At 45.4% G+C, this 27,567-nt stretch overlaps 1 pseudogene; it reads left to right on the top strand.

The window, feature by feature from the left end:
* On the top strand, positions 1-27,567 carry LOC103642364 (sucrose synthase 4-like; annotated as a pseudogene).

Genomic DNA, 27,567 nt, shown 5'->3' with positions numbered 1-27,567 from the left:
ATGGAGTACCCAGCGGCGGCCGCTGGATCGGGGGGCCACAAGTATTACTACCCGCAACAGCACTCGCACTCACAGTCGTCGTCCGCCGCGCCCCCGTCGCTCGGTGGCTCAAGCGATGGTGCGTTCTTGGCTTCCCTCCTTCCTGAAAGAAGAGAATTTCCGCTTCTTCTGACTGGAATTAACCTGAGCTAATCCATTGCTTGCACTGCATTGATTTTGATTACGCTTGTTCCCTAGGATCCCGCGGGATCTCGTGTCATTCGGCGGCAAATGCTCGCTCTTAAAGTGGGTCATAGGTACTAGCTGCCTGATTCCTACTAAATCTCCCTCCCCTTTTTTCTCCCCTCCCTTAGTTGAATCCCAACTCTCATTGTATGATATATTATTTTATTGCATCTGTGACAAGAGTGTAAGAGTGTAAGAGTAATAGTAGGATCCTCTTCCTCTGCAGCTACGAGAACTGCGGCAAGACCTTTGTTGATGTCAACGCACTCTGCAAGCATGCTCATGTGCATAATAAGAAGCAGTATATCTAACATCAGTACCACATACTTTTTGTTTGTTGTTGCAATAAAAATGCACTTGGGCCTTACTGTACTTGTCTGTTCTAAAACACAAAACATCTTGAGATGTTCTTGTTTAACTGAGTATGTTTACCACTCCCTGTTCCTTATATTGTCTACCACTTAGGATGTACCCGTCCAGTGTGTATATTTAGTTCCTGAGCAGTCCTGCTATTTATAATTGTATTGTTTCTCTAAGATTTACTTCTTAATTACATTGAAACCTATGGCAAAGTAAATCATAACTGAATTTGACGGTACATATCGTACTACGAAACCATAAATAGAACTATGCATTCAACTTTTCAGCCCTTCAGCCTTTTTCGTTTTCCACTGACATGGTACTCAAGTTCATAGCTTTATACCTTTGAGTAGTTTAAATTCAAGTATTAATTTAATGTCTATCACTTGGAGTATAAACTTTCCATGGAATACTTATATGATTATATTTATTATTCATTAGGTTACAGTTTTTTTCAGATTCTCCTGCAGCCACTGGATGGTGGCGGCCTTCGCGCGACAGCGTGGCTCAAGGAGTACCACGAGAAGGTGTTGGTGGAGATCTACAGGTCACCTCTCCTTCTCTCTGCCTAGATCCAGATCCATCCTATACCTCTGCAGCGCCACCCCTCTCTTTGCCTCGACGCACATCTATCCCATACCTCTGCGGCGCCACCCCTCTCCCTCCTCTCCCTTCTCTGTTTTCTCCAGTAAAAAAATCTTTGCTTGCCTGACTTACTATGCTATTGCGATCTCTTTAAGATCAATTTTTTTTTGAGTGCATACATTTTATTTCATCTTGGTTTCATGGTTGGGTACCTGCTATTCAATGGGTAAATAATTGTAGAATGGTATTATCAGATGTATGCATGAACAAACATATATACTCATGTTAAGTATTAGGCAAATGAGGATGTATAATAGGATGAATAAACTAAACCACGGAACCCCTTAACAAAAAAGCTCCCTCCATCTCAAAAAACAAGGCTCATAAAATTTTAGTTTTTGTCCCAAAAAACAAGGCGTACTACTACTTTTATCCTACTGTGGACGCATGTGCCCTTCTTCATTTTCCTACCAGTGCATACACGTTTCTTTATATGGCTGGAGACAAGGTGACACATGATTATTTGTCCCGGTCGAGTAGACGAGGAAACAAGATTTTTCTCCATGCACCCAATACCACAATGCGCAATGTCTGAAACACAATTAAAGCCGAAAATAATTACCTTACATTCCATGCAGCATGTGTGGTACCACCTGCTGAACCGTTAAGCCAAAACATAGGGCACCGAAGGAAAGATAAGTACTATAAAGAGCTGCACTAATATTCGTGAAAAAATATACGCCTTATTTTTTGGGATAAAAGGAGTATTGCATTCTACTCCACCTAAAAGTAGCTTTAGTTACATAGATAATTGGGTTTCGACGCCTGACTGTTCCTCAAGCTGAAGTGTCTTAGCTAAACCATCTAATGAGTGTGTTAGATTGACTGAGAAATAGCTCCAATTGAATATGCCTTAGATATATAATTATTTGAGCAGTAGGATGACTTGGACTGTTCAGTTTAAATTATGGATATTATGTGGATGGTATTGTCGTAGAGGTAACTGTTGTTTTGCTGTGATTGAATCTTGATGTTGGGAGTGAATTATGTGTAAGTTGTACATTGTGAAATTTGAACACTTTTGAGCTCTTAGATATAGCAAGTTATTAGGATGAGTGCGACATGGTAATTTAAGGTATTACGACTGATATCCATGTTTGCAATCTAAAATAGATGTTGATGCTTCAGATTACGTTATGCATGTGTTGATCCCAAGTCAATAGTGTGTGAGTCCTTCAAGGCTGGCCAGTGCCAGAAGTGTTTTAAGTGCAAATTCTCTCATGACCTGAATGAATGTCCAGAAGAAGGGTGAAAAGGTTGATATCTATACAGACAAGTGTGATGCAGGTAATAAATAAACATGATTAGATATCACCTTATGTGCAAGTTCTTATAATCGGTTTGTTTGAATTTAAGTTTGCAATTTGGTTCTCTACTGGAGATAAGTAATGCATATAAATCATGTATTGTGTACTTAAGAGCATAAACAAATTCTTTTTGCAAAGGAGAACTCGAGCACAATGAAATTTAGTGCCAGGTGAGGATTAGAGGTACATGAACCATGTGCTTATCCTTGGAGTTAATAAGGTTGGCAAAACCATATCCATCCATGAACTAATTGCATCAGAACCAAACTACATAAGAGTGATGGTTATTAGGGACATGTGAAACATTAGTGTTATTCATAGTCCTGCACGTAAACATGTGTATCCCCTACCCACCATTGATTATTCAAAAATGTCGATATTTACTCTACTTGACAAAAAATGCACAATAAAAGATAGTTTTGGTATCCTATATAGTTTTACTCTACTTAACATCGAATTCTAAAGGTATGTTGCAGCATTAGTTTGGTTTGTTTCAGATTGAAAACAATAAAAAGAGATGGAAAATCAATTAGAACTATCTCAAAAAAGATGGAAAAGAGATGTGATTGGAAACCTGTTTGTGTCAAGAAAGGTGAGTTGATTATGGTGTCAGGAAGGGGTAAATCTCTTACTAATACTATCCAACAACATAAATAGCTATTGTCAATCTGAACCTGTTATCATATTTGTTTCAGTACAACAAGCGGTAAATGGACTGGCTTTTTTGAATTATAAATAGGGGGTTTCTGTTTATCTCTCACATAAACTTTTTCACAAATTGTCTTGATGATTCCAAAACCTGTTAAACCTTGTCACATATTGCCCCGACGCTTCCAAAACATGAAAGCATGAAACCAAGAACGCACAACTGAACACAGACCTGAAGTAACAACTATTGTAATAAAAGGGTCTCATGAACACAGACTGCAAGAGGTCGTGGATAGTATTGTGATATTAAGATCGATAATAATGTGTATCATTATTTTTATTTAATCATTGTGAACTAATACTTTATCAAATATTTGTGTGCCATTGCAATGCACGGGAATTATACTATGTGGTCTAATGTGTTAGATTTGATCCATCCATAATCAATTTCTAGAATTTTCCCTTATACCATCTGCTTGAACGTTTGGGAGTGCTAAGTTACTTATGGTAGAGTTAAATATGTGGATTTTATGATAGTTGCAAAGGAGTTCATGGACATGGAAAAAGCACACCACAAAGTGGAACACTCAGGTCCTTCCCCGTTTTCTCTCCTTTGCAGTTTTTGGTTCCTGAATTATGCACTGTCAAACCCAAGCTATACATAAACAACTGATGGCTCAATATGCTAAGCAATTCTTTACATTGGGTATAATCAATATAGGGGCATTACAGGATATTAATTATTTTGGTTATATTTGATTGTTTGGAAATATTGTTGTTCTTTACATTCAGGGCTTGGTTGAGCGTATGTTTAGTGACAAAAAAGCATTGATCAGAGAAGCTTCAAATGTCCAAGTCATCCTCTTTCAGGGGAACATTTGCAGGTAGAGGATGTACTGCTTAATGGTTCTATTTACCAGTGCATTTGGCAGTTCTATTTGTCAGAGGCAAATGTGGGTGATTTCTCATATCTACTTGCTATACATCTTGTCAAAGCACTGCTAATAGAAGAAGGGGACCATCTTATGTCAAAAAAGAAGGGGGCTATCTAAGAATTATATGGTCAATTACAGCTAGCATCCAGTTTTACACAATTGGTCCTTGACATTATCTAAGTCACCTCATTGGACATGAAGGCGAGGGGTCCATCTTCCATATTATAAAGGAACTAGGTAAGTTTACTTCCACAAATGGTTGTTGTACTTACGATTTTGCTAACCTTATCTACTCGAGTATAGTCATGTCATCCTTTACTCGTCAACTTGTAACATATCTAATCTAACTACTATAGGATGGGTCGTTAACTTAATGCTAGAGAGAGCAATGGCAATAATGAGTTTTTTTTCTCAGCAAGCATGAGGCTCACTAATGCTGGTGATGGTCAGGTTTGATCCATATTATCTTAGTTGAGCTAGCATAACCATTTTCATTGGAGACACTTTGATATTACTTACGCCTTTTATGCTACAATTATTTTAGTATAATGTAGCACACATGGAGGATATTGTTCGGTTGATCTCCAAATATCTTCATCTGTTAAAGGAAGTCCGTTAGTGGATATTTAATGAGGTAATGGAAAGGGCCATGGTTTACATATCACGAGAAGCAAATGGTAAGTCAGAAGACCTGAAATATGTAACTAACTTGGACAAATTGCAAGAGGAGACTGGTGGTAGGAGCTTACAAAAGCAATCAAAGCCTTAGAGGGCTTGATGGAAGCAAATAGGGACTTTGAAGAACTAAAAGTATGTGTTCCAGTCTATATAATGTTTATTTTTCTTAGATTTTCATGTACGTACTTCTTTTGGGCACAAATCAAACCAGCTCCTGAACTGCTAGATGAGCTGTTGTCACACCCGGTTTTAGAAGGCAAACCGAATGCGATCCATGTACGTGCCAGGATCAGTTATTCACGTACACAGCAGTTACATAACATGGACATCATCACACAGTGCTCAAAATAGTATTAATAAGGGAAATAGTAGTCGATTATATCATACGTCTGAGACGTCCATATAGTCCTTACAATAAATCAAAGTGCGGAAAAGAAACGTAGATAACCGCGGCCTTCACAGGCAGCCGACTGGGGGTTGCCGCTAACCCACACCTAGAACTCGTCGTAGTCTTGAAACTCCTGGAAGTCTCCTTCCACAACTTCATCTTCGCCTGAGCAGTGGTTGCAATGCTGACAACCTGGGGATGGGGGGGTTTGGTGTGTAGAGCAAGGGTGAGTACACATCAAGATACTCAGCAAGTATCCTGTTTGGCTGTAGTGGACTAGCTGTATGTGGGGATAAGTCAAGCAGTTGCTTTTAGTTGGTCAGATTATTACTTACTAGTAGAAAGCCAAGTTTTAGCATTAACCCAAGTTATTAACCCAAATGTACTCCTTTCCAAACGGAAAGAGTACCACTTACCAGCATCATAGTCATAACCAAAACCATCAATCTCATAACCACCTGTACCAAAGTATCTCTGATCAAGTACCACTAATCACTGGAGCTCCCTTGGCCGCTCATAACCGCGAGCACGGCTGATATATCAGTTTTCAAACACTCTGCAGAGGTTGTGCACTTTACCCACAAGCCGTGATTCCCATTCTACCCGGAGATCATGACTCTCCATTGATCACTACCAAGGTGACCCAGCAGGGCATCACTACGTAGCCTTTACAAAGATTCCCCGGGACTGTAGCCACCCGTTAGGTTTCCTAAATGCACCGCACTCCTCCCCAAGGGGCGAACCCAAACTTGGCAGAGCGAGCCGCATACACCGAGCCCCATTGACGGCACGACGGCTAAGTGAACTACACCCCGGATCCTCTAATTATTCAGCTAAGGGCACCCCATTCCACCCTCATGGTTGCACTGTTTTCCCGGGCGGTCATCCATAGAACAGGTCCTTACGGAGAGGCACTCGAGAAACCGCTCGAGCCCCCTTGATGACCACAAGCATAACATCATAATAAGAGAGGGGAAAACAGCGTATCATAGATAATCTCATCATGTTCATTGATTAGAGTTTGAGCAATAGCATAAAGCTAAGCAGTAATAATCCAACCCAGATAGGTAAACAAGGACATGGATAACAAAAGCTAGTCAATCCTTAGGCATAAGTGTGTAATGCGGGAGGTGAATTAAATAATGAATAGGACATAGATAGGTCAAGGGACACTTGCCTCCACCAACTGACTGCTGCTCAGGGGCTTCTCCTGCGAGTTCCTCGGGCTCTTCAACCGGATCGTTCTCTATGCGATTGCAAACATACATACATCCACACATTTAATACAAAAGAACAGTACACCATACAATAGAATGCAATAAGTAAACAGACGTTCCATGCGGGCTCGCGAGTACGGTTAAGAGAGAAAGAGAAAAAGACAGTCGAGAAACGATCACGTTACATGATTATAAATTAACCACTCGCTTAATAGAAGGAAATTTAATGTAGACACTATGTTTAGCGTAAAGTAAAGTCATGTTTCATGTCTAATTATTATAAGCAGGTGGAGATAAATAAAAGGATGGTCGCGCGGCGAGACGCGCGACAAAGCTCTCTAAAACAAATTAAAAGTTAACGACTCGTCGCGCGACCGAGCACGCAACGAGACACTTTGCCTTAGTTTAAGAGGAGACGTTAAGCGTGGCACGACGAAGCGCACGACGGCATACGTCGACTAAACTGAGTCCAAAGTGGAACGTCGCGTGAATACACACGCGGCGTTACACCTTAAACAACCTGAAACAAAAATGGATCGTCGCGCGACGAAGCGCACGACGCAACACAAGATAGAATCTGAATTTAGACAAATTCGTCGTGCGACGAAGCGCGCGACGCAACACGCTAATTAACGAATAATCACCGCGAGCGCGGGCGAGCGAAGATACGGTCGGGCGAGGCCGGGACGGGGGAACGGGCGGGCGAGCTGGGGCCAGGGCGGTTGAACCGGCCAGGGGGGCGGTTGAACCGGCCAAGGGCGGGGGCGCGCGGGCGAGCGGGGCTCGCCGCGCCGCGGAGGGCGCCGGGCCACCACGGCCGGCCGAGCCGAGGGGCGGGGCCGCGCGAGGGGAGGCCGGGGACGGGCGCCGCCGCGCCGGGGAGGGCCGAGCGGGGGCCGAACGCCGCCGCGGGGAGGGGCCGAGCGGGGGGGCCGAGCGGGGGCCGAGCGCCGCCGGGGAGGCCGGGCGGGGGGCCGGGGCGCCGCCGCGGGCAGGGGGAGAAAGGGGCGCGCGTGGGGAGGAAGGAGAGGAGGGAGAGAGAGAGAGGAGAAGGGGAGGGGAGGGGAGCTCACCTCGGGGTCCAAAATCCGGTGATCGCCGTCTCCAAACCCTAGGGCACCACGGGGAGAGAGAGGTGGAAGAGGGAGAGGAGAGGTTGTTGCGCGGGAGATCCAAATGAGAGAGAGATAGAGGAAGGGGGGGGGGCGCATGGGGGGTTTAGGCGCCAGGGGCGCGCAGGCCGGGGCGGGCCGGGCCGGTTGGGCTGGGCTGGACTAGGTTGGGCTGGGCCGGGCCACTTCGCGGATCGAAAACCCACGACGAGCGCAGACCACTAAACGGAATTAAACTGCGAACCGAAATCCGGAACGGAACGAGACGAACACTCAACATCAGACAAAGAAATGCGCTTCAGCATGATGCAACACCCATGACACTTAGGTTTTGGTTTATACATGACACGGACACCTGCCGCTATACTGGTTTGAAATTGGGAGGAAGAGCAAAAGGGGAAAGAGAAAAGAGAGTAACGCCCGAATTTGGTGAGAGAAAAGAAGAAAAAATTCTACCCCCAAATTCAGGGCGTTACAAACCTATCCCCCTTAAAAGAATCTCGCCCTCGAGATTCAGGGTTGGCTAGCAAAGAGCTCAGGGTATTTAGCCATCAGATCATCTTCACGCTCCCAGGTTGCTTCTTCCTCAGAGTGGTGATCCCATCTGACTTTGCACATTCTGATGGTCTTCCTTCGGGTGACTCTGTCTGCAACCTCAAGGATTTGCACTGGCTTCTCAACGTAGGTCAAGTCCTCCTGGACTTCAAGACCTTCCACTGGCAACTGCTCTTCTGGCACACGCAAGCACTTCTTCAACTGAGACACATGAAAGACATCATGCACAGCAGACAAATTCTCGGGCAAACTGAGTTGATAGGCCACTTCTCCACGTCTTGCAAGAATCTGATACGGACCAATGTAGCGGGGTGCTAGCTTGCCTTTCACTCCGAATCTTCTGACTCCTCTGATCGGTGACACTTTGAGATAGACAAAGTCTCCAACTTCGAAACTCAGCTCTCTTCTTCTCGTGTCTGCATAGCTTCGCTGCCTTGATTGCGCTATCTTCAGATTCTCTCGGACCATCTTGATGTTCTCTTCGGCTTCAAGCAAAATGTCTGGCCCAAACACTTGCTTCTCTCCAGGCTGATCCCATTGCAACGGAGTTCTACAACTCCTTCCATAAAGCGCCTGAAATGGTGACATCTTCAAACTGGCCTGGTAACTGTTGTTATAGGAAAACTCTGCATAAGGCAATCTCTTGTCCCATCCGGACTGATCTTGCAACGCACAGGCTCTCAACATATCTTCAAGAATTTGATTGGTCCTTTCGGTCTGGCCATCTGTCTGCGGATGATAAGCTGAACTGAAATTCAGATGCGTGCCCAAAGCTTCATGCAACTGCTGCCAGAAATGAGAGGTGAACTGCGTTCCTCTGTCTGACACTATCTTCTTTGGCACACCATGAAGACAAAGGATCCGAGACATATACAATTCTGCCAATACTGCACTGCTGTAGTTGGTCTTGACAGGTATGAAGTGGGCTGACTTGGTCAAGCGGTCCACTACTACCCAAATGGAATCGTAGCCGGCTCGAGTGCGAGGCAATCCGACTATGAAATCCATACCGATTTCATCCCATTTCCACTGAGGGATCTGCAACGGTTGCAACAATCCAGCAGGTCTCTGGTGCTCTGCCTTAATTCTTCGGCAACTATCGCACATAGCCACATGCTCTGCGATTTCCCTCTTCATTCCGTACCACCAGAATTTCTTCTTCAGATCCTGATACATCTTCTCACTGCCAGGGTGAATCGAATAGGCTGTTTCATGAGCTTCCTTAAGAATCAACTCCCGAATGGACTGGACATTGGGAACACACAAGCGGTCTTTGAACCATATCACGCCTTCTGCATCTTCTCGAAAATCTTTGCCTTTGCCTTCTAGAATCAGTCGCCGGATCTCACTGATCTTCTCATCATTCTTCTGCGCTTCTTTGATTTCGCGCTCCAAGGTAGGTTCCAGCTCAACTGTGACCCCTCGCGAATTGTTCAGAAATCCGAGACTCAACCTGTCAAACTCCTTGGCCAACTCATAAGGCATCGGACGAGCGACCATCAGATTGACTTGACTCTTTCTGCTCAAAGCATCTGCCACTACATTTGCTTTGCCTGGATGGTAATGAATCTCCAATTCATAATCTTTGATCAACTCTAACCATCTTCGTTGCCTCATGTTCAACTCTGACTGAGTGAATATGTACTTCAGACTCTTGTGATCTGTGTAAACATCACATCTCTGTCCATACAGATAGTGCCTCCATGTCTTCAGTGCGTGAACCACTGCTGCCAACTCTAGATCATGGATTGGGTAATTCTTCTCATGAACCTTCAACTGACGGGACGAGTAAGCCACAACTCTTCCCTCTTGCATCAACACACATCCCAAACCTGTGTAGCAAGCATCACAATACACCGAGAAGGGCTTGTGCACATCAGGCAAGACTAGGACAGGCGGTGTAGTCAACTTCTCTTTCAGCGCTTCAAAGGCCTCTTGGCATTTCTGGGTCCACTTGAACTCAACTTTGTTGCCTAGCAACGCTGTCATTGGTTTCGCAATCTTCGAAAACCCTTCAATGAATCGCCGATAATATCCGGCCATTCCAATGAAACTCTTGATTCCTCTAGCATCTGTTGGCGCTTTCCAGTTCAAAATGTCTGCCACTTTCTTCGGATCCACAGCCAATCCTTCTTTGTTGATTATGTGACCCAAGAACAGGACTTCACTGATCCAGAACTCACACTTGCTCAACTTTGCATACAACTGGTGCTCTCGCAATCGCTGCAATACCATCCTCAAATGATCTGCATGCTCTTCTTCGCTTTGAGAATAAACCAGAATGTCATCAATGAATACCACCACAAACTTATAAGGTAATCCATGAATACACTGTTCATCAAGTTCATAAAGAACGCTGGCGCATTGGTCAAACCAAAAGACATCACTGTGAACTCATACAAACCATACTTGGAAATGAATGCCGTCTTCGGAATGTCCGAAGGTCGGATTCTGAGCTGATGATAACCTGACCTCAGATCAATCTTGGAGAACACACTGGCTCCTCTCAACTGGTCGAACAGATCTTCAATTCTAGGCAAAGGGTACTTGTTCTTGATCGTGACCTCATTCAAAGCTCGGTAATCGATACACATCCTTTTGGTGCCATCTTTCTTTTCCACAAATAGGACAGGGGCGGCCCAAGGCGAGGTGCTTGGCCGGATGTAACCTTTCTCTGACAGCTCATCAATCTGCTCCTTAAGTTCAACCAACTCTGGTCCGGATATTCTGTAAGCTCTCTTATAGATAGGGGCGGTTCCGGGAAGAAGCTCTATGGCAAACTCAACTTTCCGCTCTGGTGGCATACCCGGTAAGTCCTTTGGAAACACATCTGGGAACTCGGACACAACCTTGATACTCTCGATAGGGTCTGCTCCACTGCTATCAACAGCTATCTGATAACAACTTCCTTTCTTTGGCTCAGGCGGGACTAACTCGGTCACCACTTCCTCTCCTAGTGGGGACACCAACTTGATTGTCCTTTTATCACAACTGATAACTGCCTGATACTTATCTAGCCAATTCATCCCTAGGATGACATCTATTCCCTGAGTACCCATTACTATAAGGTTGGCGGGAAACGCTATCCCCCTTATTTCCACACTTATATTCAAACAAATGCTATCGGCTCGAATTCTACCACCGGCTGAGTCAATTTGAATGGGGGTTGACATGGTAGTAATTGGAAGATTATGTGCTTCTACCCATGATGCAGTAATGAAAGAATGCGTTGCTCCAGTATCAAATAACACTTCTGCAATATGGGAGTCGACTGGGAACATACCTACTATCATGCCGGGGGTCTCCTGAACTGCTTCAGCCTCCAAGTGGTTCAGTCTTCCATGATTATAGCGCGGCTGAGAGCGATTGCCTGCTCCAGGCTGAGGCACATTCTGCTTTGCTGGGGCATTGGGGCCTGACTGCTGCTGGGTTGCCTTCTTCGGACATTGCATCACCCAGTGGCCTTGCTCTCCACAGTGGAAACACGCTCTGTTTCCAACCTGAGCTGGTGCTGCCTGACTGTTCTGCTGGGCTGCTGGGGCAGGAAGACGAGGTGCCTGCTGATTCTGCCTTTGAAACTGACCTCCTGACTAATTGCTCTGACGGTTCTGATACTGATTCTGAGGGTACTGCCTTTGAAATTGCTGATGCTGAGGTGGACGCTGGTTCTGCCTGAACTGCTGAGGTTGATTGCCTGAGAAACGAGGACGATTGCTGCTTCCAGGCTGGGGTCCACTGATCTTGCGCTTACGATCTTCCATCTCCTTCCTCTTTCTCTCTGTCATGATTGCTCTGTCAATCAGGTGCTGAAATGTCGGGAAGGTGTGATTCATCAGTTGGTACTGCAGAGGGTCAACCAAGCCTCTCAGGAAACGGTACTGTCGCTTGGCGTCGGTGTTGACATCTTCAGGAGCATAGCGAGACAATTGCAGAAACTTGTCCCGGTACTCACTGACAGACAATGGCCCTTGCTTGAGAGCCAGGAATTCCTCCTTCTTCACTGTCATCAGACCTGCAGGGACATGGTACTGACGAAAGCTACCTCTGAACTCTTCCCAGGTGATGGCGTCAGGGTGGGCATGGGTGGCGAGGTAAGACTCCCACCATGACTGGGCTGCTCCTCTCAACAGACGGGGACCATACAGGACTTTCTCCCTGTCATCGCACTGAGCGGTATGCAACTCCCGCTCCACAGTGCGCAGCCAGTCTTCAGCATCCATAGGGTCAGAAGAATGAGCGAACGTTGGTGGATGACCTCTCATGAATTCAGCACGCTTGTCTCTGGGCATCTGAGGCATCTGAGGCTGAGGTGGGGCCTGCTGCTGCTGCTGCTGAATGGCGGCCAAAGTCTGACCGATGGCTTGAACTGCCTGAGTCTGCATCAGAAACATCTGCTCGATGGACATCGGGGGCGGGGGCGGTAGGTGCTGCTGCTGGGGCACCTCATCCTGTTGAGCGGCTCGCTCCTGCTGAGCACGCCTTCCTCCTCTGCGCCTGTTCTCTGACATCTGCAGAATGCAACCACACATCAGAACTGATCTGGCAAATCTTGCAGCATAAGGAAAGAGTATAGAATTCTTCAACAGCACTGAACAGATGAGCATCTTCACTGATCTCCAACACAGACCACACAGCTTCTCAGATAAAGAGGAAAGTGGAATAAAAGGTTTCCCAACTATATAACTAGCTCCATTAACATAATAGATAAACCAAAATGCAGGGGATACCCACACTCTGGTAACAGTCATTACAAAGATCCAAATCAAACATAGTTCATCATGACAAACATAAATGCACAGGATATAGCAAACTACCCTGTCTAACTAAGACTAACTAAGACCGAGACTAACGCTAAGACTGTAGCTTCTATGTATATATTTCGTATTAATTACAAGATCTAACTCTGACGATCTATGGTTCTAGAGTTATCTTGGTCTTGCAGTCGGGATTGCCATAAGACTGGTGTCCACGCTGAGGTGAGCGGTACGGGTGCTGAGTCCCGACGGGAGCGGGGGAACCACCATCCAGGTGACGACGTTCCGCGCGCTCAGCCCGCAGCAGGGCGATCTGAGCACGAGCCCTACTCAGCTCGTCTAGTGCATGGTCCAGCTCCGTGTTTAGCACGGCGGCTAGGTTGACTGTGCTGCTCAACCTAGGATTGCCCTCACCGACAGGTGAGACAATCACGCCTCCTGTGCTGCCAGATGGACGGCGGGGGTAATACTTCAGGTCAAGACCATCAGCTGCCCCACCGAAAACCGAGCAGTAGTGCGAAAGCGCACGCCGTGCAGCATCTTGCATGGCTGCCTCAGCTGAGTCCCGCTCAGAGATAGAATAGTGCTCTGAGCAGGCCTCCGCACCCTGGAGACTGTTCTCCGGGCAGCGCACCAAGCAAGTCGCCTCCCAGCGGTCCGGGTAGACCCCGCGACTGTGCTGGTAGACCACACAGCGATACTCGACGGACCAAGTATGCCGGTTAAATGCCTGACGTAGCAGGGTGTCGAGCGCATCGTGGAAGTGACACCCGCGAGCAGCGTCGCGAGTGATGGGTCGAGCAACCCATCCTTCCGGCTCAGGGTTAGCAGAGAAGTCGGTGTTGTGGCTCGAGCTGTCGTCGCCACCTCCGTTGTCTGGGTCTCCTCCAGCAGCTACTCCAGAAGCTGGGGCGCCCAGTGGTGGTGCAGGGGGCGCCTCCAGAGGAAGCACAGGGGAGCAACTCCTCACAGACTCTATCTCCTGGTGGAGCGAGAAGGAAGAGCTCTGCTGCTCCTGTCGTCGACGTTCCTGCTCCTCACGCAGGCGGTGGTGTAGTCTCTCCAAGTGGCTGGACTGTCCGGCCACGGGACGGCGAAGCGGACGCTCAGCAAGGCGGGAGGGTAAGAAGGGGATGACTGACTTTCGTGCAGTGTGTCTAAGTCGAGCCATCTACAAAAGACGTCGCAAGCAAAAGGGTGAGAACAGAACTAATATGACCAGCAAATAATGAATCATAAGTAAATGAAGGATTAGAATAAAACATGATTTTCAGCAAGGTATAATATATAGTAGAACATAGGTTTGGTCGGTATGACCAACTTTTGAAGGGATATCAAAGTCAAGGCAGAGACAGAGGTCTATAGTCCTTAGAACGACCATTCTACTCTAGGTTAGCGGTCCTACAGTCAGCACGGCTTTGATACCACTTATGTCACACCCGGTTTTAGAAGGCAAACCGAATGCGAACCATGTACGTGCCAGGATCAGTTATTCACGTACACAGCAGTTACATAACATGGACATCATCACACAGTGCTCAAAATAGTATTAATAAGGGAAATAGTAGTCGATTACATCATACGTCTGAGACGTCCATATAGTCCTTACAATAAATCAAAGTGCGGAAAAGAAACGTAGATAACCGCGGCCTTCACAGGCAGCCGACTGGGGGTTGCCGCTAACCCACACGTAGAACTCGTCGTAGTCTTGAAACTCCTGGAAGTCTCCTTCCACAACTTCATCTTCGCCTGAGCAGTGGTTGCAATGCTGACAACCTGGGGATGGGGGGGTTTGGTGTGTAGAGCAAGGGTGAGTACACATCAACATACTCAGCAAGTATCTTGTTTGGCTGTCGTGGACTAGCTGTATGTGGGGATAAGTCAAGCAGTTGCTTTTAGTTGGTCAGATTATTACTTACTAGTAGAAAGCCAAGTTTTAGCATTAACCCAAGCTATTAACCCAAACGTACTCCTTTCCAAACGGAAAGAGTACCACTTACCAGCATCATAGTCATAACCAAAACCATCAATCTCATAACCACCTGTACCAAAGTATCTCTGATCAAGTACCACTAATCACTGGAGCTCCCTTGGCCGCTCATAACCGCGAGCACGGCTGATATATCAGTTTTCAAACACTCTGCAGAGGTTGTGCACTTTACCCACAAGCCGTGATTCCCATTCTGCCCGGAGATCATGACTCTCCATTGATCACTACCAAGGTGACCCAGCAGGGCATCACTACGTAGCCTTTACAAAGATTCCCCGGGACTGTAGCCACCCGTTAGGTTTCCTAAATGCACCGCACTCCTCCCCAAGGGGCGAACCCAAACTTGGCAGAGCGAGCCGCATACACCGAGCCCCATTGACGGCACGACGGCTAAGTGAACTACACCCCGGATCCTCTAATTATTCAGCTAAGGGCACCCCATTCCACCCTCATGGTTGCACTGTTTTCCCGGGCGGTCATCCATAGAACAGGTCCTTACGGAGAGGCACTCGAGAAACCGCTCGAGCCCCCTTGATGACCACAAGCATAACATCATAATAAGAGAGGGGAAAACAGCGTATCATAGATAATCTCATCATGTTCATTGATTAGAGTTTGAGCAATAGCATAAAGCTAAACAGTAATAATCCAACCCAGATAGGTAAACAAGGACATGGATAACAAAAGCTAGTCAATCCTTAGGCATAAGTGTGTAATGCGGGAGGTGAATTAAATAATGAATAGGACATAGATAGGTCAAGGGACACTTGCCTCCACCAACTGACTGCTGCTCAGGGGCTTCTCCTGCGAGTTCCTCGGGCTCTTCAACCGGATCGTTCTCTATGCGATTGCAAACATACATACATCCACACATTTAATACAAAAGAACAGTACACCATACAATAGAATGCAATAAGTAAACAGACGTTCCACGCGGGCTCGCGAGTACGGTTAAGAGAGAAAGAGAAAAAGACAGTCGAGAAACGATCACGTTACATGATTATAAATTAACCACTCGCTTAATAGAAGGAAATTTAATGTAGACACTATGTTTAGCGTAAAGTAAAGTCATGTTTCATGTCTAATTATTATAAGCAGGTGGAGATAAATAAAAGGATGGTCGCGCGGCGAGACGCGCGACAAAGCTCTCTAAAACAAATTAAAAGTTAACGACTCGTCGCGCGACCGAGCACTCAACGAGACACTTTGCCTTAGTTTAAGAGGAGACGTTAAGCGTGGCGCGACGAAGCGCACGACGGCATACGTCGACTAAACTGAGTCCAAAGTGGAACGTCGCGTGAATACACACGCGGCGTTACACCTTAAACAACCTGAAACAAAAATGGATCGTCGCGCGACGAAGCGCACCACGCAACACAAGATAGAATCTGAATTTAGACAAATTCGTCGCGCGACGAAGCGCGTGACGCAACACGCTAATTAACGAATAATCACCGCGAGCGCGGGCGAGCGAAGATACGGTCGGGCGAGGCCGGGACGGGGGAACGGGCGGGCGAGCTGGGGCCAGGGCGGTTGAACCGGCCAGGGGGGCGGTTGAACCGGCCAAGGGCGGGGGCGCGCGGGCGAGCGGGGCTCGCCGCGCCGCGGGAGGGCGCCGGGCCACCACGGCCGGCCGAGCCGAGGGGCGGGGCCGCGCGAGGGGAGGCCGGGGACGGGCGCCGCCGCGCCGGGGAGGGCCGAGCGGGGGCCGAACGCCGCCGCGGGGAGGGGCCGAGCGGGGGGGCCGAGCGGGGGCCGAGCGCCGCCGGGGAGGCCGGGCGGGGGGCCGGGGCGCCGCCGCGGGCAGGGGGAGAAAGGGGCGCGCGTGGGGAGGAAGGAGAGGAGGGAGAGAGAGAGAGGAGAAGGGGAGGGGAGGGGAGCTCACCTCGGGGTCCAAAATCCGGTGAGCGCCATCTCCAAACCCTAGGGCACCACGTGGAGAGAGAGGTGGAAGAGGGAGAGGAGAGGTTGTTGCGCGGGAGATCCAAATGAGAGAGAGATAGAGGAAGGGGGGCGCATGGGGGGTTTAGGCGCCAGGGGCGCGCAGGCCGGGGCGGGCCGGGCCGGTTGGGCTGGGCTGGACTAGGTTGGGCTGGGCCGGGCCACTTCGCGGATCGAAAACCCACGACGAGCGCGGACCACTAAACGGAATTAAACTGCGAACCGAAATCCGGAACGGAACGAGACGAACACTCAACATCAGACAAAGAAATGCGCTTCAGCATGATGCAACACCCATGACACTTAGGTTTTGGTTTATACATGACACGGACACCTGCCGCTATACTGGTTTGAAATTGGGAGGAAGAGCAAAAGGGGAAAGAGAAAAGAGAGTAACGCCCGAATTTGGTGAGAGAAAAGAAGAAAAAATTCTACCCCCAAATTCAGGGCGTTACAGCTGTGCATTGTGGTTCGTTATAGCTGAAGCACATTTCATGAATAAGGTATAAAATTGATCATTCTATTTCCAGTCTATAAGATATTGGGTTTTCAGGATGGTTATGCCTTGCTTTCTAGGTTGAAGCCTTATCGAGGGTAAACCATAAAAATCTTATGAACCTTGTGGGTTATTGTGAAGATGAAAACCCTTCATCTGGATGATGGTCTTCGAGTATGTTTCAAATGGATCACTATTCGAGCGATTGCATGGTAAGTTTAATTGTGGGGTTACCTTTATCTATTTTGATGTGTACATCACATGGTACTGCGAATCCGAAACACCCTGGTTAACCGCTATTAACAATTTTCAATTTATTGGTATTTTCAATTTATATCTTGAAATAGCATATATCTAAACCTAAGTGTCGGTAATTTGATATGACACAAACTAAACTTCAGTTTGATTATAAATCTAATTACACAGATGAACACTAAAGTAGAAGACATATTTATTAAACATATATTTAATATATATAATTAATATTCAAACATTTGATATGACATGAACTAAACTTCAGTCAGGGGAACCAAACACTGGCTAACAAGTAGAGTAGTTGCACAGACGATGTTCTTTTCTGGTCACATGCATGGAAGCGCGTGCACAAACTGGCCTAGGTTTCCAGTGAGATGGGATGTCGTCCACCTAAAATTAGGGGATTTGTTTTTATTTTATTGGTATTTGCTTTTGTGGTCTCTTAGTTATTTTGGTTCATAATTTTCAAAAATCAATGGCCACGATTTGTTCGAGATATTACTTTTTATGGGGTATCAGACCCTAGCAAGGCTCATTTAATTATTTACTTATTTGTTTTAGGTTACTCGGCTGATACCAGATGCAAAAGGAACATCATGCAATCAACGGCTTGAGAGAATTAGTGGAACACAACATACTTACATTTTACGAGTTCCCTTCAGAAATGAAAACGGGATACTTAAGAAATGGATATCAAGATTTGATGTGTGGCCATATCTGGAAACATTTGTTGAGCTTCTTTTAATGAAAAAAAATCTGAGGAAAGTACCTTATGACTTCATGGTACAATGTAAAATTTGTGAATAGTTAGTTAGGAGACGATATTTGATACCCCTCAATTTCAAATTGTAATTCGGTTTTTTTTCTAGATTTGTAGTTTTACTATGTGTTGGGGACTTGTTCTCAAATGCTAAGAGTTAAGAACAAGGCAACATAAAAAGTGTTAAATATCAAAGTCCTTCGTCCTTATAAACATTATGTCCCTTCGGATATAATGAATTCTGGACGAAGGTTACAAGGGAAAAGACCTTCGTAAGTTCGATAGATGATGAAGAAGAACACATATATGAAATACAAATAATAATACAGATATTATCATCAACTTATTTTTACTATCAAATTCATGAAAACAAATTATAAATGTACCTTCGGACTGATGAAAAGTAAAGGTACAGGCGTGATGCAAAAAGCGAATGCCGAGTCAGCGTGAACAGTACGGGAGTACTGTTCATCTATTTATAGGCGCGGGACGCAGCCCGTGTAGAATTTCATTAATGCCCTTTACATTTATCAATAACTCTATAATAATTCTTCGAGGTCTAATTTGGCTTTTCATCTTTAAGTCGGTTCCTCTTTTCTGCCGTCATACCGAAGCTTTTCTGCACATAGCTTCGTGATCATCTTATCCTTCATCATGATCGCCTTCCGTCCCGCTTAAGCTTCGTCTTGACCAGACACTTGTATACCCGTAACCTGATTCCGAAGATACCTGTTCACATATTTCACTTGGAAAACATTGTCAAATCATGTTTTTGAGGACCTTCAGAAGCCGAACGCCCCCAACAGTAGCCCCTCGCAATATTAATTTGCTGTAATGATAAATTCATATTGCAACATGGACGAAGGCTTTAAGCCGAAGGTCCGAAAAAACACCTTCCCTTTGCTAGAATAGCAACAATCATTGACAGGCGGGACCCTCCTGATCTCGACGCACTGGGTGTATAAATAAGAGCTCAACATGATTTTATTTGGCACGCTCTCTTGCCATCTGCTCTTGCTTACCCAACTTTTAGCCTGTGCGTAACAACACTTGCTTGGCTTTTTAAATTTTTAAGCTTCAGTTTCGAGAGCACTTTTCTCAGCGTTTGTGAAGATGTCTGAAGATAAGAAATCTGTTGCTGAATCAAAGCTGAGCCTTTCTGAGGAGATGCATCTCGGCTTTCTTCAGTCAATAGCAAAGACCAATACGGAAAAGATCACTAGGGAGACCTTGGAGGGTTTATCTGAAGATACTGGTGACAATGACAGTTATGATGTAGAAAGTGGGGGTGAAGACTCCGAAGATCGACCGTGGCGACCAAGTCACACAATCTTCGGTAAATCGAGTATTAAGCAGAGTCATCTTGATTCCATGAAGGGAAGGTATTTTCGAGATATGTCTATTGTGAGGGCAGATGATGGGGAGAAAATTGTGCCTACTCCCGAAGAGAATGAAGTCGTAATCTTCCAAAGCTTCTTGAAGGCTGGACTGCGATTTCCCTTGAGCAATTTTTTTGTGGAAGTACTGAAGGTATTTGAAGTCTACCTTCACCAACTTACTCCCGAATCAATCATAAGAATGGGCATCTTCGTCTGGGCCGTGAAGAGCCAAGGTTTAGAACCAAATGCAAAAAGTTTCTGCAATATACATGAGTTATTGTACGAGACGAAACCTTGGGGTAAAGAGCAGTATCACAACAATTTTGGCTGCTACAGCTTCGGCGCCCGATCTGGGTCAAGTTGTCCCGTGCCAACTTTTCGGAAAAGATGGCCCGACAATTGGATGACAGAATGGTTTTATGTGAAGAATGATTTAAAAATTCGGGAAGATATTAAAGGTATTATTATGCGCCCTGTTTGGCAACGCTTCGGCCTTCGGAGGCCGAAGGTGGAGATGGATAAAACAGCCGAAGAATGCCAAAGAGCCTTCGGCGCAGTGTGCTCTTTTATTGGGACAAGGGATTTAATGCAAGAACACATTGCCTTCAGAGTATGGCCACTTGCAGATAACTGGGAAATGGCGAGGGAAACCGTTAAGGAACCTGACGAAGGTGGACTAGTTAGGCTAAAATACACATTCAAGTACGGAGATAAATTCGTTTAGCCAGATGATGACTGGCTAAAAAGCATTGAGACTGTAAGTGATGAATTGCTTGGGGTATACTCAAAGGCCGAACATACTGCATTATCAGCGGCCTTCGGAGGCCAAAAGAAGAAGAGGCTCAACCGAGTATTTGATGCAATTGGGTTTGTCTACCCCGACTACCGTTATCCAGCGCGGGGTCAAAAAAGAAAGAATACATCTTCTGCGAAGGAAACTGCTTCAGCCGCTCCTAGCGAGCCGGCGCCGAAGAGAAAAAGGGTAAAGGTTCTTACACACCGGCCACGTTATATTGAACCGGCCACAGTGCCTGAGTTTGCCGGTGAGACCTCTTCGGCCACCGAAGCTAAAGAACCAATTCCGCTGCCAAAAATCGAAGAACTGGCCGAAGTGCCAGCGACAGAAAAGATAGAAGAACCAAGGACTGAAGAAACTAAAGCGTTAGAAGTTTTAAGTCCTTCAGCAAAAATTGAGGCAGTAAAAAGCCAAAAGGGTCCAGCAGTGACCCCGAAAAGAAAAAGGATGGTTAACGTGCTGGATGTTTTGGAGACAATTAAATCTTCAAGCACAACTCCGAAGCAAACTGTGAAAACTTCTGAAGTGCATACTGAAGCCTTTACTGCTGAAGCTTCAAAGCAACAATCTGAAACTGAAGCTGGGCCTTCAGATCCCACCAAGGTAAAACCCTTGGAAGCCGAAAAAATAAAAATGGCAGAGCCAACTTTGGTTGAAGAAACTGACACTGCTGCCCCCGAAGCATCCTCCTTAGCCCTTGATTATATTGTACGACATGCTTCGGGAAAAAGATTATCTGAAGAAGAGATTTTTGAAGCTAATCATTATGCCCGAGAATTGAAGTATCCAAAGGGGGCCTTAGTATTCAATGGCACAGACGAAGATGACTTCTTATACTGCCTCCCAGACAACAAAGAATTATCTGTCTGCCGGGAGATGGCCAGGAGTATGGGGTTTTCGAAGCTTGAAGCTGGCCTCTGCGCTATGACAAAGGACGATCTTGCAGATAGCCTTGCATATAATAGTCTGAAGGTATACAAATTGTATATTTGGAAATTTATAATTTTTGAATTATTCTTTTATTCTTATACTAATTCTTTTCATATAGGGTTTAATACTTAACAATGCTTTGAGAGCGCAAAAGAATGCTGAAGACGAGAGCTATAATATTGCTTTTAACAACCTACGAACAGAGGTTATTAAGCTAAGAAACGAAGCTTTGGAAAAAGATAAAATTCTACTTACATTGGTGGATAAGATAAAGGAAGACAAAGCTACTTCTAAGGCTCAAGCTGAGGCTCAGAAGCTCGAAATTGAAGATCTTCGGAAACAGTTAGCCAGAGCTAAAGAAGAGCGCATACTTGAAGAGACAAAACGAGAACTTAGCGATCAGTGGGCAAATCATTTAGAAGGAAACGTTCAAGAGCTTCGGGCATCCAAGAAAAGGTGCTATGACAAATCTATAGAGTGCGCTAAGAAAATAAAAACTAGCTTTGCCAGCGTCGGCGCATTCTCGAGCGAGGAAAACTTCACAAGGGGTAACCCCGAAGGCCCGATTGAATGGATCAGTCACGAAGCTGAGGCCTTTGAGGAAATTTTGAATAGTCACGGAGACATATGCGCCTTTTCGGGTGCCAGGGGGATTGCTACTATTTTGGAGAGGAAAGGCTGCGAGCATGTGAAATCTTTAGCACGATCTGAAGCTGCCTTATCCTTCGAAGATATTAAAGACCCTTCAGCCGAAGCAAGCCTGGTCGGTGGAAAATTTTTCACCGACATCTGGGACAATGGCGGCCGGGAAATGGCCCAAGAAATTATTCAAAAGAGCGAAAAAGGCATCCATGATGCTAGAAAAGTAGCAGAGGCTGCTGAGAAAAGCGCAGAGCCCGAAGGGTAAATAGGTATTAATTAGTGGTTTTTGACTCTTTTGTTGTAATTTCTTGATTTCGAACTTGTTCATGGTTTGTAATAGTAATATATATGTATCTTCTCTTCCCTTAGAACCTGCTGAGCTATCTCCGGGCCCCCATATGAAGGGGGATGATGAAATTAGACAGATGGCCGAAGCCATAATGGATAAAGTAGTTGATCAGCTTCTAAACGAAGCTGCAGAAGTAGTCTTAAGGGAAGATTAAATGCTGCTGTAAAAACATTTAGATTGTAATGCTTGTTGAGAATCATGTGTAATATTGTGTAACTTTGGATGTAATATATTAGCTGTTTATAATTCTATTCTTTACGATGCATGAAACATTAGATACATACCGTTTTTGAGCCTTTGGTGAAAAAACACCTTCCCTTCTTTTCGTGCTTCGTAAATAATATCCATGCTCTTATAAAATCAGTAACCAATCCTCGTAAAATCAATAATCAATAGATCTTTCAATTTCAGTGTTTTGACGAGGATATAACTCTCCAATGGCTATTGTTTGTGCCGTGTCGCTATTTCTTCAAAAACGATCTTCGAATAACAATTTTGAGACCCCCCTTCTTGCGTTGTTGATGCACTATGATGTATGATGTTATGCTATGCAAATGATGTAATGATGTGATGTTATGCAAAATGATATTTGCCGAAGGTCGACATCTATTTTTCATTGTAAGCCTCCCTTAGGAGCTTCTTTGCCTTTTACTTCAACGGAATCAGCGTTTATTTTTCGCTGTAAGCCTCCCTTAGGAGCTTCTTCGCCTTTTACTTTCAGCGGAATCAGCGTTTATTTTTCGCTGTAAGCCTCCCTTAGGAGGTTCTTCGCCTTTTACTTTCAGCGGAATCAGCGTTTATTTTTCGTTGTAAGCTCTGCATTCCCTTCGGAACGACTTTTGAGCAGAAAACTTACACTGCGCTCCCTTAGGAACGACTTTTTACTACTTCGAAGAAATTACACTGCGTTCCTTAGAACAATTTTTTGATAATTCGAAGGTCCTCCGTGCCACCATAAATTCTTATGCTTCGGCCACTCAAGCCTATGGAGAAGATATATTTTCATTATGATAAAAAGCGAAACTATTACAAGAGATTGAAAAACAATAAAAGACACTTAAACTTCCCATAATTGTTCCTTACTAAAAAGAAAGTAATACTGAATGCGAAAATGCGAAAAGCTGCTGTCGAGGTAGGATATTTGTCAGTAAATGTGCTTCGACTCTGGCACATTGCTATTGACTATGCGAGCTTCGGACTCCTCTCTGAAGTCTCACTGGAGGTGAGTGTGCTGACTCCCTTCTGGCTGCTGACCTCGTTGTGTTGGTGGTGGCGGTGGAGGCTGTTGCCAAGATGCTTGGGGTTGGCTTGCCGAAGCGACAGAAGCTGCAGGGTGATTGCCTACGTATTCTGGAATGTAAGGCGAATGGTACGAAGCAGTATGCATGACCTGCTTCGGCTGACTCTGTTGTGCTGCAGCGTCTGCTATCTCCTTTTGCTTCTGGATGGTAACATGGCACATCCTGGTGGTATGGCCCTTGTCTTCACCACAGAATAGGCAGTAAAGTTTTCTTGGCTGATCCCCAAATCTTCCCCCGAAGCCCCTGGCGCCTCTGCCCCTTGGCGCTGGTGGCCGGAAAGAGCTTTGCTGCTGCCCCGAACCTTGCGAGGAGTATTGTGGTCTTTGCTGTTGACTCCCTCTATCATCAGTTTGAGTAGAATTGTGAATTGACCTGACATGCCTCGGATGGAATCTGCCTCCGAAGCCCCTGGTCATTTCAGAGAACCTGAATGCTTCCTCCCTTCTTTGGCGAAAGTCATTGTCAGCTCGAATATATTCGTCCATCTTCTGGAGCAGCTTCTTCAAAGTTTGAGGAGGCTTCCTGGCAAAGTATTGAGCTAAAGGTCCCGGCCGAAGTCCTTTAATCATGGCCTCAATGACAATTTCATTGGGCACTGTTGGCGCCTGTGCCCTCAGACGCAGGAACCTTCGGACATACGCCTGAAGGTACTCTTCGTGGTCCTGGGTGCACTGGAATAAGGCTTGAGTAGTGACCGGCTTCGTCTGAAACCCTTGGAAGCTGGTTATCAACATGTCCTTCATCTTCTGCCATGAAGTGATTGTTCCTCGCCGAAGAGAAGAGTACCAGGTTTGCGCAACACTCTTGACGGCCATGACGAAAGACTTTGCCATGACTGCAGTATTGCCACCATACGAAGATATGGTTGCTTCATAGCTCATCAAGAATTGCTTCGGGTCTGAATGACCGTCATACATGGGGAGCTGGGGGGGGCTTATAAGACTGGGGCCATGGTGCAGCCTGCAGTTCTGTTGACAGGGGAGAAGCATCATCAAAAGCAAAATTTCCATGATGGAAATCTTCATACCAGTCGTCCTCGTTGTAGAAGCCCTTCTGATGAAGCTCTCTACGCGGAGGCCTTCGGTTCTGGTCATCTTGAGCAAGATGGCGAACTTCTTCCGAAGCTTCATCTATCTGCCTCTATAGGTTAGCTAGACGAGCCATCTTTTCCTTCTTTCGTTGAACCTGTTGGTGGAGCATCTCCAAGTTTTGGATTTCTTGATCCAAATCATCCTCCGGAGGCGTCGGACTAGTGGCCTTCCTCTTCTGGCTTCAGGCCTCCCTAAGAGAAAGGACATCCTGATTGGGATCCAGCGGCTGCAGAGTGGCAGCCCCTATGGCTGAAGCTTTCTTCGGCGGCATGACGAAGGTGATGCTAGCCGAAGGTGTTCAAAACTCAAGAAATGGACGTGAGTTCACCGGAGGTGGGCGCCAATGTTGGGGACTTGTTCTCAAATGCTAAGAGTTAAGAACAAGGCAACATAAAAAGTGTTAAATATCAAAGTTCTTCGTCCTTATAAACATTATGTCCCTTCAGATATAATGAATTCTGGACAAAGGTTACAAGGGAAAAGACCTTCGTAAGTTCGATAGATGATGAAGAAGAACACATATATGAAATACAAATAATAATACAGATATTATCATCAACTTATTTTTACTATCAAATTCATGAAAACAAATTATAAATGTACCTTCGGACTGATGAAAAGTAAAGGTACAGGCGTGATGCAAAAAGCGAATGCCGAGTCAGCGTGAACAGTACGGGAGTACTGTTCATCTATTTATAGGCGCGGGACACAGCCCGTGTAGAATTACATTAATGCCCTTTACATTTATCAATAACTCTATAATAATTCTTCGAGGTCTAATTTGGCTTTTCATCTTTAAGTCGGTTCCTCTTTTCTGGCGTCATACCGAAGCTTTTCTGCACATAGCTTCGTTATCATCTTATCCTTCGTCATGATCGCCTTCCGTCCCGCTTAAGCTTCGTCTTGACCAGACACTTGTATACCCGTAACCTGATTCCGAAGATACCTGTTCACATATTTCACTTGGAAAACATTGTCAAATCATGTTTTTGAGGACCTTCGGAAGCCGAAGGCCCCCAACACTATGTAACTCAGTGAAAATTATATACCTAGAAAGCAAGACAACTTACAACTTGTAATGGAGAGAGTGCATATTAAGAAAAGGTCCAACACTCAAAAGGTAAGAATCCAAATTATTTCCAGTAGAGTTGCATGAAAAAGCAACATTTCTGCCTTTGCAAGTGTTGATTTCTTATATGCAAATTTTCTGTGTACCGGTTCTTTTTTTACATGACATTTTCTACTTCAATGGTCTTCCCCATTTGACAAAAGCTGTATTTTCCTTTGTTATATAGGATGTTGCTGGTGAAATTGCTGCTGAATTACAAGGTACTCCAGACTTCATAATTGGAAACTACAGTGATGGAAATCTTATGGCATCGTTGCTATCTTACAAGATGGGAATTACCCATGTATGCCCTGTTAATCATACTTGAGGTCTTACATTTGTTTCGTTACTAACCATATATGCATGGTCCTTGCAGTGCAACATTGCTCATGCTCTGGAAAAGACTAAGTATCCAGATTCAGACATATTTTGGAAGAATTTTGATGAGAAGTACCATTTCTCCTGTCAGTTCACTACTGATATAGTTGCTATGAACAATGCTGATTTTATCATCACCAGCACATACCAAGAAATTGCTGGAAGGTTTTTATTCTGTTTCCGTCTTGTTGGCCACTGTAGATTTCTTCTGGGACTTAGCATTCACCAATTAATTTGCATGCACACTGAATCATGTTTACCTCGCTCATGCATATACTGTTCTGATGTTAAGTTACTGTATTGATTGTAATTATGGTAACATGCAATCCATGCTTTTTCATGCATTAATCTTGCATGGACTGTGATCACATATGGATAATAGCTATTCTAAATTTCCTACAAGACGCTCATATATATACGTATTCTAATTTTTTTCTCATCAAAAATACTGTTGGACAGTATGAGAGTCATATTGCCTTTACTCTGCCTGGTCTGTACCGAGTTGTCCATGGGATCGATGTCTTCAATCCAAAGTTCAATATAGTCTCTCCTGGAGCTGACATGTCCATATACTTTCCACATACCGAGAAGGCCAAGCGACTCACCTCTCCATGGTTCAATCGAAAATTTGATTTATGACCCGGAGCAAAACGATGAACACATGTGAGTACTTTCTGCTATCCTGCCTGGTCCTTTGAGGCCTTTTGGGTTGTGACATGGACGTCCTTCGCAGTATTCTCTTCTAATTCGATTCAAGCTTGGAAATTTCTGCTGATGATATTGTTATCACTAATTCGCAGTGGGCATCTGGATGACCGGTCAAAGCCCATCCTCTTCTCCATGGCAAGACTCGACAGGGTGAAGGACATAACAGGGCTGGTCGAAGCTTTTGCTAAGTGCGCTAAGCTGAGGGAGCTGGTAAACCTTGTTGTCGTTGCCGGGTACAATGATGTCAAGAAGTCCAAGGACAGGGAAGAGATCGTGGAGATAGAGAAGATGCATGAACTCATCAAGACCCACAAATTGTTCGGGCAGTTCCGCTGGATCTCTGCCCAGACAAACAGGGCCCGTAACGGTGAGCTCTATCGCTACATCGCTCATACCCATGGTGCTTTCGTACAGGTGTATATATATGGCTTTGGATTACAATCTAGATTATATAGAGGTTTCATTCCATACCTGGCATATGTATGGTCCGGTCGTTGTCCAGCAACAGCGGCTTACGTACCGACTTTAATCTTGGCATGTTAACTACAACCGACCTTCTATGAAGCGTTCGGTCTCACTGATATAGCTGAATATTTGATTTAATATGTAGGCAATGTGA

This window comes from Zea mays, chromosome 10 (genome assembly GCF_902167145.1).
Source record: "Zea mays cultivar B73 chromosome 10, Zm-B73-REFERENCE-NAM-5.0, whole genome shotgun sequence".
NCBI classification, from domain to species: Eukaryota; Viridiplantae; Streptophyta; class Magnoliopsida; order Poales; family Poaceae; genus Zea; species Zea mays.
The sequence above is the reverse complement of the archived record's forward strand: the minus strand, read 5'-3'. Positions and strand labels throughout refer to the sequence as shown.